Source organism: Electrophorus electricus, chromosome 18, assembly GCF_041902795.1.
Source record: "Electrophorus electricus isolate QZ-2024a chromosome 18, ASM4190279v1, whole genome shotgun sequence".
Lineage (NCBI taxonomy): Eukaryota > Metazoa > Chordata > Actinopteri > Gymnotiformes > Gymnotidae > Electrophorus > Electrophorus electricus.
Genome location: NC_137514.1, coordinates 5,012,917 through 5,026,375, shown reverse-complemented (window position 1 = coordinate 5,026,375; position 13,459 = coordinate 5,012,917). Strand labels below are relative to the sequence as shown.

The 13,459-nt window shown below is 39.4% G+C and overlaps 1 pseudogene; it reads right to left on the bottom strand.

Moving 5' to 3' along the window:
• Positions 1-5,333: 5,333 nt before the first annotated feature.
• On the bottom strand, positions 5,334-12,951 carry LOC118242652 (GTPase IMAP family member 7-like; annotated as a pseudogene).
• Positions 12,952-13,459: the final 508 nt, after the last annotated feature.

Below are 13,459 nucleotides of genomic sequence, written 5' to 3'. Positions count from 1 at the left end.
TTTTGGCACAAACCTTGGAAGTACTGAAATTGTGACACTTTCTCCTAGTCTCTCTTAGCAGGCTTTCATGCTCATGGGATCTGATTTGTAGCAAAGGTTCAGAAAAAGGAGTGCATTTATGGCTGTATCAGCCAGTGTCTCTTTGAAATGCAAGGCAGCCATCAAAAATTAATACCAATAGTTCCTGAAGAACTGTTTCACAATAACTGTGCATCAGCATTCTCACCTGTAAGGCCACCATGTTCTACATCATCTTGCAAAACACACCTGAGCCGGCTGAGATCATCTAAAGCTTTCTCTCCATTGTTCTGGTGGGTCTCCAAAAACTGAATGTACATTTCTTCATCACCAGTTACATTATCATACACATTCTCTGGCTCTTGTAGGTAGGTTTTAGCAGTCACGTTCTCACCTACACACAGAGCAGGGGAAAGCAAACTATCCAGTATTATTTAATACTGCTGACACTGAGGTCTTATTTAGCATGTAAATGTCATATGTTCAAAATTCTCCTCAGAAGGAGGTTTGGGAGAGAAGGAGAATACCCTTAGTTTCTGGAGTGTTGACGCTTGCACCTCTGAACCATTCCTGACAATGTGCTCCACTATCAAAAGCTAAACCTTGTACAGAAGCAGGAATACAGAGTTTGCAATCTGTTCCTTGGCAGTACTTGTAGGGCAATCCATCTCTCTAGTGTCCACACCTCCAAAAGTCACAGAAGCTGGAGATTCAGAATCCTCTGAGGCAGGAGTAGAGGATAATGGGCTTGTTTGCTTATCCCCACTAAAATGACTGAGAGCATGCTGACTCAAGGCTGCTGGACTGCGTAAAGCTTATCCAGTTCATCTGTCTGATCTATCTGTTCCCTAAAGTTAATAGTTATATCATTGATTACCTCGCACTAGAGCTTTGAAGCTAGATATGTCAGGTGATGGTTCCCAAACTATAGCTGGACTGTGTTCATATACCTGAATTACCTCCACAGGCCATCTCCAGAATGACACAGCTCTTTATCTAAAAGCATGGGAGCAAGACTTTCCTCAAACTGGCATAAAACAGTCTGCCAAATCTGAATGTAGATATGTTTCTGTATTTTAACTACCCTGTGTAGAGGTGTAAAAGCTTTCATCACCAGCTATGGGGACTTTACCTACTCTCTGCAGTATAACTGAACTCAGGACCATATTTTGAACACTACACACTATTTCATTTTATAATCTACAGTTTCCCTTGAGAGTAATTGTTTACAAAATTATTTACTAGCTAAATGCTTCAAAACTTATATCCATTACACCAGTAATAGTTAAGAAACATGCTTAAGCCCCTGCCTCATATAACCCCACAAAAAAAAGAAAGAGGGCAAGAGGAATTTTAGTTTGGATTCTGATAGCTGTATACTATCCTGAGCAAAACGAGGATTTTATTACTACAGGGAGCGAGAATGACTGACAATGTATTCAGCTGAGTATCGGCTTCACCTAACCAAAGACTTGACTTAATATCCACCTCCCACCGCATATATTGTCAGAAAATACTGTGTTTAAGGCATGCATTTGAGCTATGGCATTTTGCATTAACTATTGTGCCCTTGCACACACACACAAAACAAAAACAAACAAAGAAAAAAGCCAACAAAATGCATCGCCTGCATTTGCATGATTATCCTTCATGATTTTCACTGTCCTTAAGGGTGTTTGCAGGGAACAAACAGTCCAAAATTGTACAATAAACATGTACAGTATCAAACTGTAATTTATATAGCAAAAAAAAAGAAGAAGAAGCGAAGACTGGAGTTTGCTTTTTTCTGCCCATTCTGTCACCCATGTAAATTTGTATTTGTATATGCATATTGTGCTGTATATTTTGTGTATTTTTGCTCTGCTTTGGGCAGGCTGTCAACGGAATTTAATTATAATCACATATAAAGGATTTTAGCATGGTCACCACCTTCGGGGGTGTATCCCATTTTGACCTTGGAACGTCCAGGCCGTACTTGGGACAGATGTTTCTGTGTATTACGCCAGCCACTTGGTTATGATGTTCCATGTACACTGTGCCTGATAGCATCTTGCATCTCTCTCTGTTATGTGCTGGATTGTCTCAGGGCCATCTTTGCACAGCCTGTATCTGGGGTCCTGCCTGGTGTGGTAGGCTCTATTGATCTCATATTCAGAGCTTGTTCCTGTGCTGCCATGATTAGTGCCTCTGTGCTGTCTTTCAACTCAGCATTTTCCAGCCATTGGTAGGATTTCTTCTACTATTTGTTGGTGGTACATACAGCTTTTCTTGTTGCCTCTTCATGATTTCCATTTGCCTGTGGGATTCCAAGGTACTTGTAGCTGCCCTCAACATCAGTTATATTACCTTGTGGTAGTGTGATCCCCTCTGTTCTAACTATCTTCCCGTAACCATATGTTACGACCCTGTCTAGGCTGGGAGGCCGTAACATAGGGGTTTGAGTGTTACAGCAGTAGAAATGAGTAATGGAGTGAATAACCAGACAAAGCTGACAGCAAAGATCTAGTATATTTACAAGTTTTGGTGTTTAAAGACAGGAAACTGGTGCAATTGCTTCAGGAGTGACCAAGGCCAACACAACAAACAAAACCACACTAGAAAAAAAGACGACTGATAAGCTATTAAAAAGAGACAAGCAATGACTACACTGTTAGAAATAAAGAGAAACCCACACCCAAACAAAATGGCAGCCACTCCCCACCACCAGTGTGTAACTATCTACATTATACAAGAAACAGATACCATCCAGCAATCAAACAAACAAGGGGCAAATCCAGTCATACACACAAAGCAAACAAGCTCAAAATGCAGCAACAAGTCAAAAACCACTAAACTCTTCTCCAATGAGCCCTTTGTCTCTTCCTCTTCCTTTTATATGGTGCTCTGCTGACCAGAAAACCTGATGTGGATCAGGATGGGGGATACCGGACAGGCAGAGGCAAAACCTGGAACACAGGGAAGACAGACACACAGGCGGACATAACACATACGACCACACTTATCCAGTACAGATGAAATTCTGATGCCGTTGCTGTGTATCCTGGTGAGATGGATTAGGGAGTCGATGCCATTCCCTTCTGGCATACTGCTTGATATCATCTATGTATAGGAGGTGGCTGATGGTTGATCCTTCCATAGCCACTCTTGGTGATGATCTCACTGAGGGGGTTCAGGCCAATGCAGAACAGCAGGGGGACAGGGAAGCTCATTGGTGAATCCTGCACTTGATGGCATTTGAGGTCATCTTCCACAGCCCTACTGAGTTCTTGATGAAGATTCTTAGTCCTGTTGATCTTATACAGCTTCAAGCATTCCAGGATCCATGTGTGGGTCATTGACTCATAGGCATTTTTGTAAAAAGTCCAGGTGGTGCATAGGTTGGTCTGTCTGGTATTACAGTTTTGAGTGACTGTTTTATCCCCCAGGAGATGGTGGTTGGCTCCTCTGGTGCTCTTGCCAATGCTTTCCTGGGCCCTGCTCATATATTGAGCCACATGCCTACTCATCTTAACTATGACTGGAACCTGTTGTCTAAATAGGTTGGTTTCATCCAGACAGACAGGGAGCTTGACTGGTGGTCTAGGCCTATGGCCAATAACAGAGACATTTTCCATTATATATTTGCCTGCCATTAACCTAAATGGCACTGCCTGTTGCAGAGGGATTTTCAGAGTGATAAGATCACCAGCCCTCCTGTACATACTCAAATATTTGAGGTATTTGCTTTTCTCTTTTTTATATTTTCTTGATTGAAAATGAAAACTGCAGTAAATTATTTTACAGGTCTTGTAAACTTGCAACAGATTTGGACACTGAATAATTTAGTCCTGTGCCCTCCATGTAACGTCTACTTCCAAAGACATTCATACTTACGGCTCAGCAGAGCCAGACTGTCTTAATGCTTAGCATACCTTTTTATGTACTGTGTACATGTAAAATCATTACCAGATCAACTCCTTGTAGAGAGTTTTCCTGATTGGTTAGCAGAGCCAGTCTTTCCTAATTCAGCTTTGATCATTTGTTTCAAGAGAATGTTGTAATGTGTTGAAATATACAATTAAATTTAGCATCCAGAAAGTAACAAATTTGAGACATGGATCACCAGCTTAAATATCAGAAATGTTTTCAGTCATTCTCCCCTAATTTGACCACCTTCATTTCAAAACTGTATCAACAATTGTTGATGGTCAATTGATTAGTTATGACCAATATGGAAGCAATAATCATTATTACACTTTTCTTCTCACACAAACCTGATTTGTTTATTGCTATGTTTATTTATTGGCCCTATTTCAAAACTGTTTTCAGGGGAAACATTTAAAAACCAACAGAAACACCCCATTATTATGCAAGGATGAAGAATTTAATTTTCAAATGAAACTATTACAGTTTATGTAAAACCAAATGTAATTTGCTGTATTGATTGATTTGTTATAGGAACAAACCCTGTGACTGTGAAACAATCAAAAGTGATTGAGTATCTGACCTTACAGATCTTAACAGGGCATACAGACAAAGCCTGTATACAAGATATGAAGCTACAAGTTCATTCAATACTTTAAACAACAGTCAACACCACATTATACTGGATTCTGTAACGAACTGGCCTCCAATATAGGGCACTAAAACTGCAGCATTTTGTACTAGTTGTAAACAAGTAAGAGACATCTCATTGACCACCGAGATACAGTTCAGTTCAGTTCAGTTAAGTAAGCTTTATTGGCATGACCATATGTAAAAACAGTATTGCCAAAGCAGTATTACAACATGAATGAACCTTTGCAATTAAGGAAATTAAGAATTCTGTTATAATACAGAACTTGAAGAGAACTGTAATTGGTATGAAATTATTATTATTATTATTATTATTATTATTATTATTATTATTATTATTATTATTATACTTGGAAGAAGTGAAAGTGAAAAGAAAGGGGAAAAATAATAAGGGAAAACAATAATTAGTTAGATAACTTTTATAAACTGGGTAATATAGTCTGTTTGTGTGTGCATGTTTGGGTGACGCACTGCATTACACTAATCAGATCAGGATGTAAAACAGGCAAGACTTATGTTTTGCATATCAGGTACACAGTGATACTGAAGTTTCTATCGAAACATTGTTCAGACTGCATGATTGCATTATTGACTGTTTTGGGCTGTCATTAAAGTTTATTATTTCCATTATTGCATTTACTTAGAAATAGAGGAAAGAGTTTTACAATTCTTTGAGAAAGTCTACAGTACCCCTCCTATTTTTTAAAAGTACATCCTAGAATGACTAATAGAACGATTAAGGAAGCAACAGCACATGCGAATCATGTATCTGCGTCCTCTAACTTTCTCCTCTGTTTTGTGTTTTCATATTGCTCATCTCTTAACTTAATTGCCATCTTATTCAGCTGCTTTTGCACCTCTATGTTCATCTCTTTTTCTGTCTCGTCCCTCTTCCTCTCCACCTGCTCTCTGGTGTACTGCACAACCTTCTGGCAAATCTCTTTGGTAGATTTATAGCCAAGACCGTCATACAGCATTTTATTAATCTTTTCAGATAACTCGGTGACTTGATTGTGGTTTCCCCTTTCAGTGTTGTTGAAAACATGATATCTACCTTCGCACATCTCTACGAGCTTCGTAAGCTCACTACTTTCACTGATTACTTTCTCTGCAGGTTTGTCCCGAGGCTGATCTCCACCAGTGAACAGGATCACAGTGAACTTCTTCGATGGATTTGACTGTCCAAAATTTGTTTTAATGTGACTTTATAAATCTTAGGTAAACCTACATTTCTATGACTTGCACACAAAGCATTGTGGAAACCCCATTTACTAGTATTCTTTATGAAGTAAATCAGTCTGAATCAGCATATATTCACTTTTCATAATAGTCTGTGAAATTGGTTAAATGCATGAAATGCACTATAGCTAATATTAATTTTCTTGCTTGTGGTTTATTCAGTGATATGTCTGGAGATCAGAAGTTTACGATGACAGAGAATAGATCCTTGCCTCAGAATGATACACAAGATTTCTCAGACAACTTGCAGTCACAAAACAGGTAAGACAGATGTGTGTAGTTTATCTATAGAAAAATAAACACAAAATAATCATAATTTTGTTTTAATAACTTTTACATTTAGTTAGGCTGCTTAATCTTTTTTTTCCAGTAGAAATGTAAATGCAATGTTTATAGTCTGAATACCCCGCAACTGAGAGGGAGACGTCTATGAGGAAAAGATAAATATCCTAATTTCCTAAACCCTGTATTTTAAGGGAGTTCCAGAGGTGGGATCCGGACTGCTGCAATCGACCGTGGAATGAACCGAGGGTAAGGTGGATCCGGTGGCTGTTGTAGGGAGGTCTGGGACCTCGAGGGTCTGGGACCCGGCGCAGTGTGACGACACTGGGGCAAAAAGTGTAGACTCCAAAAGGTGAACTGTAAGGAAACAGTGGCACTGGAGTCCCCTCCCAGCGATGGACGTGAGTGGTAAAGAGTCAACTCCAACGAGCCGCGATCAGGGCCACTCGGGAAACATTTGTTTTAGTACGGACGACGACAGTGTCAGCGTTGTGCAGATGACCGATGCCAACTGATGTAGAGTAAGTAGTAAATAACTTTCCAGTATTGGTATGAAATTGATTGTTTGATGCCTCTGATTCTGTAACACTAACAGGTTAATAACTCATTTTATTGATTTCTTTGATTTTGATTTCATTATTAATGCAGTGATGGGTAACAATAAAAGTAAGAAACAAAAAGCTGAAACAGCTGCACCGTCAGGGTGTCAGCCTCGAAAATGGATGTTCCACTTATGTACGGACATGGAGAATAACTATGGGCCAGACATAACGTCTCAAATAACATTATGGAGTAAATGTGGGTTTCCACCAGGAAGTTGCATAGGGATAAATAAACTACGACGTATACAGTATAATTTGAGGGAGGCAGAAAAGAAAAGACTGATTACAGTCAATTGGTGTGCATGGGAGAGTTGGATGGGGGGAGGCAGAAGAGAGAGAGAGAGGAAAAAGAGGGAGCGGGATGTTAACCGCATGTTTCAGATGTGCAGGTTTCCAAGGTTGACCCCGATACCGACTCCTGCCCACTAACGCCTCGCACTCCCCTGGTAGCAGCGGCCCCTGCAGTGCCCACCCCACCAGTCCAACCACCGAGGAACAAGGGCCTGGGACAGCAGCTGCAGCATTGGGAACGAGCCAAGAGCCGAGGCAACTCAGGCCGAGGCCAAAGCAAGACACTCCAGTAACGGTGGTGCAAGACTATTCCAAAGTCTCTCCCCCAGCCTACCCAGGACGACCCAGCCCTTATGACGATGCCATTGCAGCCATGCATGCAGTGGCTCTCGATAGTCAGCCATGGGCGTGCAACCATGGCATTCCCAATACGAGTTAACTCTGCCATCATAGCTGGCTGCAGACAAGGGCCGGATGAGAATGTGGCAGAATACTGCGGCAGACTCATAGAAGTCCACACTAGCCACTGTGGAATAGCAAGACCGGACAGGATGGCAGCGGGACCGGCTGAGGTCTCAGCACGGGAAGCCCACCTCTGTAATAGCTTCATGAACGGTCTAAATCAGGAAAGAGGTATGCAAGCTATGTGTCGGGTGGGAAACGGCCCCCATGAGCACTATCGAGCAGTGCGCCGTCCACTCTGGAAAATATATATATATATATATATATAGTTTAAATATATACAGACATAACGATACTAACCAGATGCAGGTGTGTGCTATATAACTAGGTGTGGATACAAATGAGACAATGTGAATTCCCAATGCATTCCATGGGCCGTATGACTTCACCAGTGTCAATGGGATCATTCCGTGACAGCAGTAGTAATCAGTACTACTTATTCACTTTTTCTCAAACAAACCTGTTTGTTTATTACATGATTATTTATTGTCCCTATTTCAAAATTGTATCCTGGGCAAACATTAAAAGCCCTTTAGCAAAATGATAGTATCAAAGAGAAGTGAATTACATTTGATCAAATCAGTTTAGACAGGACTTCCAAAATTAGTGAATCCTAACAGACAATTAGTCCTAGCAGACAATTAGTTGACAGGCAGACAACACCACCACCAAATTACTTACAAACAAAAATAATTCAAGAGGGTAAATGCAAGAATGAAGAATGTAAAAGGCATAAGCTATATTAACCATAGGCAGCTAAATTATACACCATGTTCCTGAAAAAGAAAAACTGCAATATAACAGAGATTATGAATAAATCCTGGACTGTATTCTATTCTTTTTGTCTCTGTGGCGGGCCTGAAGCAATGCTTGGGTGCGTAGAAGACAATAAAAACCTAAAATGGCCACTTCACTCCTCATGGAGAGAACTTGAATGACAAACTAAAAGACCAATCAATTACGCTCATAAAACAAATATACAAATGAAAAACTGTAAATGATTCCGGTTTCTCTTTCAATCAATGAGAAGAAAGAAAAGAAAAAATATATAATACCGTGAGGGAAATACACACATTCCTTTCCCCACAGGGCAACACTTTCTTAATTTAACTGTTATCTCATCCATCTTATTTTGCTTCTCCATGATAATCTCATTGCTTTTCCTCTCCACCTTTTCTCTGGTGTCTCGCTCAACCTTCTGCAAAACCGCATTTATGTAATTAGAATCAAAACTCTTATGTAGCATTTTATTACGATTTCCCTTGTCATTGTTATTGAAAACATGATATCCACATCCGCACATCCCTACAAGCTTTGTAAGTTCTCTAGTCTGATCGATACATTTATCTACAGGTTTGCCTGCAAGCAGATCTCCACCAGTGAAAAGGACCACAGTGAACTTAATAACTGTTTCTCCAAATTTCTCTTGAATTTACTTCATAACATTCCTGTCCTCCTCTGTGTATCTCACCAGTCTGAGCACCACCAGGAATACATGAGGATAATAAACAACGCTGGAGATACAGTCATATGGATTCTCGCCTGTCGGATCTGATGTCAGCCACGTGTCATTGACCCCTGGAGTGTCAATCACAGTGACTCTAAATCCTTCCATGACTTTGGTCATTGAGCTACAACTGTTAGTCAAAGATTCAGGAGACAACTCAGCTCTGAAGAACTCTTCTCCCAGGATGGTGTTTCCTGAGGCACTCTTTCCTACTCCAGTCTTACCCACCAGCATCAGTCGAAGCTCATGCTGGGGCTCCTCTGGTCCTTAAAACACACAAAAAACAAGCTGAGCTCTATAAGCACGATGCCAGAGGACAGTGGTTACCTTTAATATGACAAATTTGAAATACTGGGATTGATATTTATTAACATTGTTGCCTTTGACAAATAAATGAAAAGCAGCAAATGAGGCAACAACCAGTCCCAGCAAATAGACCATCCAAGTAAACTAATGAGTGTATTTCTAACAAAAACAGGTAAAAACATGTTTTGGCAATAAAAGGTTTCCTGATATCAAGGTGCACAATATTCAGTGTGACCAACCTTTGCTTTCAAAAACAGCATCAGCCCTTCTAGGTACACTTGTGCCATGTCAGGGATTTTGTACTAGTGTCGTCAGGTTCCATGTCAGAGGTCATATACCATTACAAGACTGAGCACAGCAACAAAACACAAGGTAGTTATATTGCATCATCAGGGTCTCACCCAGGCAAAGATTTTAAGGAAGACTTGGGTTTTAAGATTTGTTGTATGAGCTCTTTTTAAGAAACACTTACATACTTAGGCAACACTTAGGCAACGCTGAGGTCCGTAGATGCAGTGCTCAGCCGAAGAAACTTGCAGCAGATGAAAGACACGTCATAATTACTTCCCTTCGAAACTGGAATATGTCCAGCAGTGACATCAGCTCAGAGCTGGCAGAAACAAGTGGGGCCCAGGTACATCCATCTACTCTTCAGAGAAGTCTGGTCTTCATGGAAGAATTGTGGCCAAAAAACATGTCTTCGATGTGGAAACAAGGCCAAGCGACTCAACTATGCGCAAAAACATAGGAAATGGGCGTGCATAAAAATGTCAGCAGGTGCTCTGGAGTTATGAGTCAAAAATTGAAATATTTGGCTGTAACAGGAGGCAGTTTGTTCACTGAAGGTCTGGGGGGCAGTACAGTAATGAGTGTAGTGTCTGCAGGCAACAGTCAAGCACGGTGGAGGTTCCTTGCAAGTTTGGGGCTGCACTTCAGCAAATGGAGTTGGGCATTTGGTCAGGATTAATGGTGTTCACAATGCTGAGAAAAGCAGGCAGATACCGATCCATCTTGCAATAACAGAGAGGCGTCTGATTGGCTCCAAATTTGTTGTGCAGCAGGACAACTACCCAAAATATACAACCAAGATCATTAAGAACTATCTTAACTATAAAGATGAACAAGGAGTCCTGGAAGTAATGACATGGCCCCCACAGAGCCCTGATCTGATCATCATCGAGTTTGTCTGGGATTACATGAGGAAATAGAAGGATTTGAACAAGCCAACATCCACAGAATACATCTGTGGTTAGTGTTACAAGCTGTTTAACATCCTCCCACCCATGTTCCTTCAAAAACCGTGTGCAAGTGCACCTAGAAGAATTGATGCTGTTTTGAAGGTAAAGGGTGGTCACAACAAATATCAATTAGATTTTTCTTTTGTTCATTCACTTAGCATCTTGTTAACTGATAAAAAAATTAACTATTAACACTTCTATTTTTGAAAGCATTCTTACTTTGCAACAATTTTAAACACCTGCCTAAAACCTTCGTGCAGTACTGTTCTGTATGCAACTAAAATGTTTACTGATCATTATTATTATGTAGGTGTTTATAATTGATTTTCTTCATTATATAGTGAACAAGTTGTAATTCATGTGAAAACAAAAAGCACCATGATGTATGTCACATTTAACTGTTTTATTAATTTCTAAAGATGTATGAATTATTTTGTTCACCTCTGTCTGTTTTTCGTTCTTGTTTGCTTCCTCTAACTGTCTTCTGATGCTTTTTTCTTTGTCATCCATTTCTTCTTTCATCTCTCTCCTCTTCATTTCCTTTTCTTGTGTGATCTTCCTTAAATTTTCTTTGTCTCTTTCTTTCTCTCTGATGTTCATGATCACATCATTTGTGGTCTCTGGTTGTGTATATTTATGTGCGCTTAGGTCATTTGGCAAGAGGGACCTGAAGGTTTTAAACCGATTGAGGCAAACATGAATTTACAAAATTGTTAAAGAAAATGTTTCTACAGCTTTGGACAGTTACTGTCAAAACCAATCCAAATATTTGTAAAAGAACTGTGCAGGATATGCACCAGAGGTCATGTTCACATTATATGCTTTAATGCTCAGTTCTAAACCTCTTGCCTTAACTGTTTACCTAAACATTCATACGTGATCTATGTGTGTCATTAATGGGAACAGACCTTTTCCAATGAAGATCCTGCATTTACAAAAAATGGGTATAACCTGAATGTGCAATATGAACAACAAAAATGTCAAATTTGCAAGATAGTTCATAAATGAAGTAGAGAAACGAAAGAAACTGGTCCAAGTCTCCACTGCAAAGATTATTTCCCATGGATGTAGACCAGCACTTAGGACACTTAGGGTTAAGGTGAGATGTAAAGGGTGTCAGAGAGAGATAGCTGGTGTCAGAATCTTAAATATATATATTTTAAATGACCTTTTCCTCAACCCAGAAGCTTCATGAAGCCTTTTACACAATCTATCAACCTCTACCATGTAAAAGTTAAATGCATAATGTTATGTAATAGGATACCAATGTAATATTTGTGACAGTGTTATGTACAGAAGATACAAACGTAATACATGCAACAGTGTTATGTAATGAGGAAACTACAGTTCTCACTCCCCATCTGTTACACAGAGCAGGCTGCAACCACACCTGTGTACTTGCACACTTTGGTGATGTTTTGTGTATGGTGCACATAAGTTGATTGTTTCCTAAGCACTCATTTATATTTGTATATGAGTATAAGGAAAAGTGTGGAAGAGGAATGTTTTAGTTTAGTATTCTTATTGTTCACTGCTGCCAATGTTATTTCTCAAACTAATTGGCTAAGTCAGAGTTTTGCACTCAGTGCTTTATCAGATCAACTGATGATGCAGTTAAAATATTCAAGATAATTTACATTTACCTTTTTTTGTCACATGCCCCAAATTCTAACCATTCCCATAATAACACTCATCTCCCATACCTGTTCCTATAACAACACTTATCTAACACACCTGGTTCCCATAACAACACTCATCTAACACACCTGGTTCCCTTTCCACTAAATGGCTCCTCTATAAATACTCATCTCCCCACACCTCTGGTCTTTTTGACCCATTTTCTGGCAGTGTCTGATTTTTGCTCTGGATTACACTATTTATGGTATTTGAGTGCCTGTTTTGCTCTATTGGACTGTGTGTCTGTTACTTCTGACTGCACTGGACTGGATTCTCCAGTTTTTGATCTCTGCCTCCTCCCTGCCTTTTGGGCTGTGTAAACCTGTTTATTGTTCACTCTGTTAAACCTGCATACAAATTCTTCCAGCCTGACTCCACCACTATAAATACAGAAGTTAATACAGGAGTACATGTGATGATCTGTACGCACACACTCAGATTTGGGTAGATTGGCAGATCAATCGTCCAATGACAGCCATCAGTGACGGCCATTGCCATACTGCTGCTGATGGTTCTTTGTTATGCTTCATAAATTTTACAATTATTTTTATCAGAATTTTTTCAGACTGTAAACACTGCATTTACATTTCTACTGGAAATGGGTAAAGGTTAAGCAGCCTAACTAAATGTAAAAGTTGTGAAAACAAAATTATGGTTATTTTGTGTTTATTTTTCTACAGACAAACTACACACACCTGTCTTACCTGTTTTGTGACTGCAAGTTGTCTGAGAAATCTTGTGTATCACTCTGAGGCAAGGATCTATTCTCTGTCATTGTAAACTTCTGATCTCCAGAAATATCACTGAATAAACCACAAGCAAGAAAATTAATATTAGCTATAGTGCATTTCATGCATTTAACCAATTTCACATACTATTATGAAAAGTGAATATATGCTGATTCAGACTGATTTACTTGAATACTAGTAAATGGGGTTTCCACAATGCTTTGTGTGCAAGTCATAGAAATGTAGGTTTACCTAAGATTTATAAAGTCACATTAAAACAAATTTTGGACAGTCAAATCCATCAAAACCAGAATGATCAGGCACCAGCACAGCTTTTTGTAACTCCTGATGTACTTTACCTTGTAATGTAGCACTAAGCACATGGCAGATAAAGGCACAGTACACCTTGTGAAGTCTAATATACAAACTTAATCATTTCCAAAACAAATGTAAATAAACCTCTGCTATAAAACCAAAATGATATTTAAAAGAAAAAGAAAAATATCAATCTTCTTTTTATTTCTTATTTTGATACTGTTATTATTATTATTATTA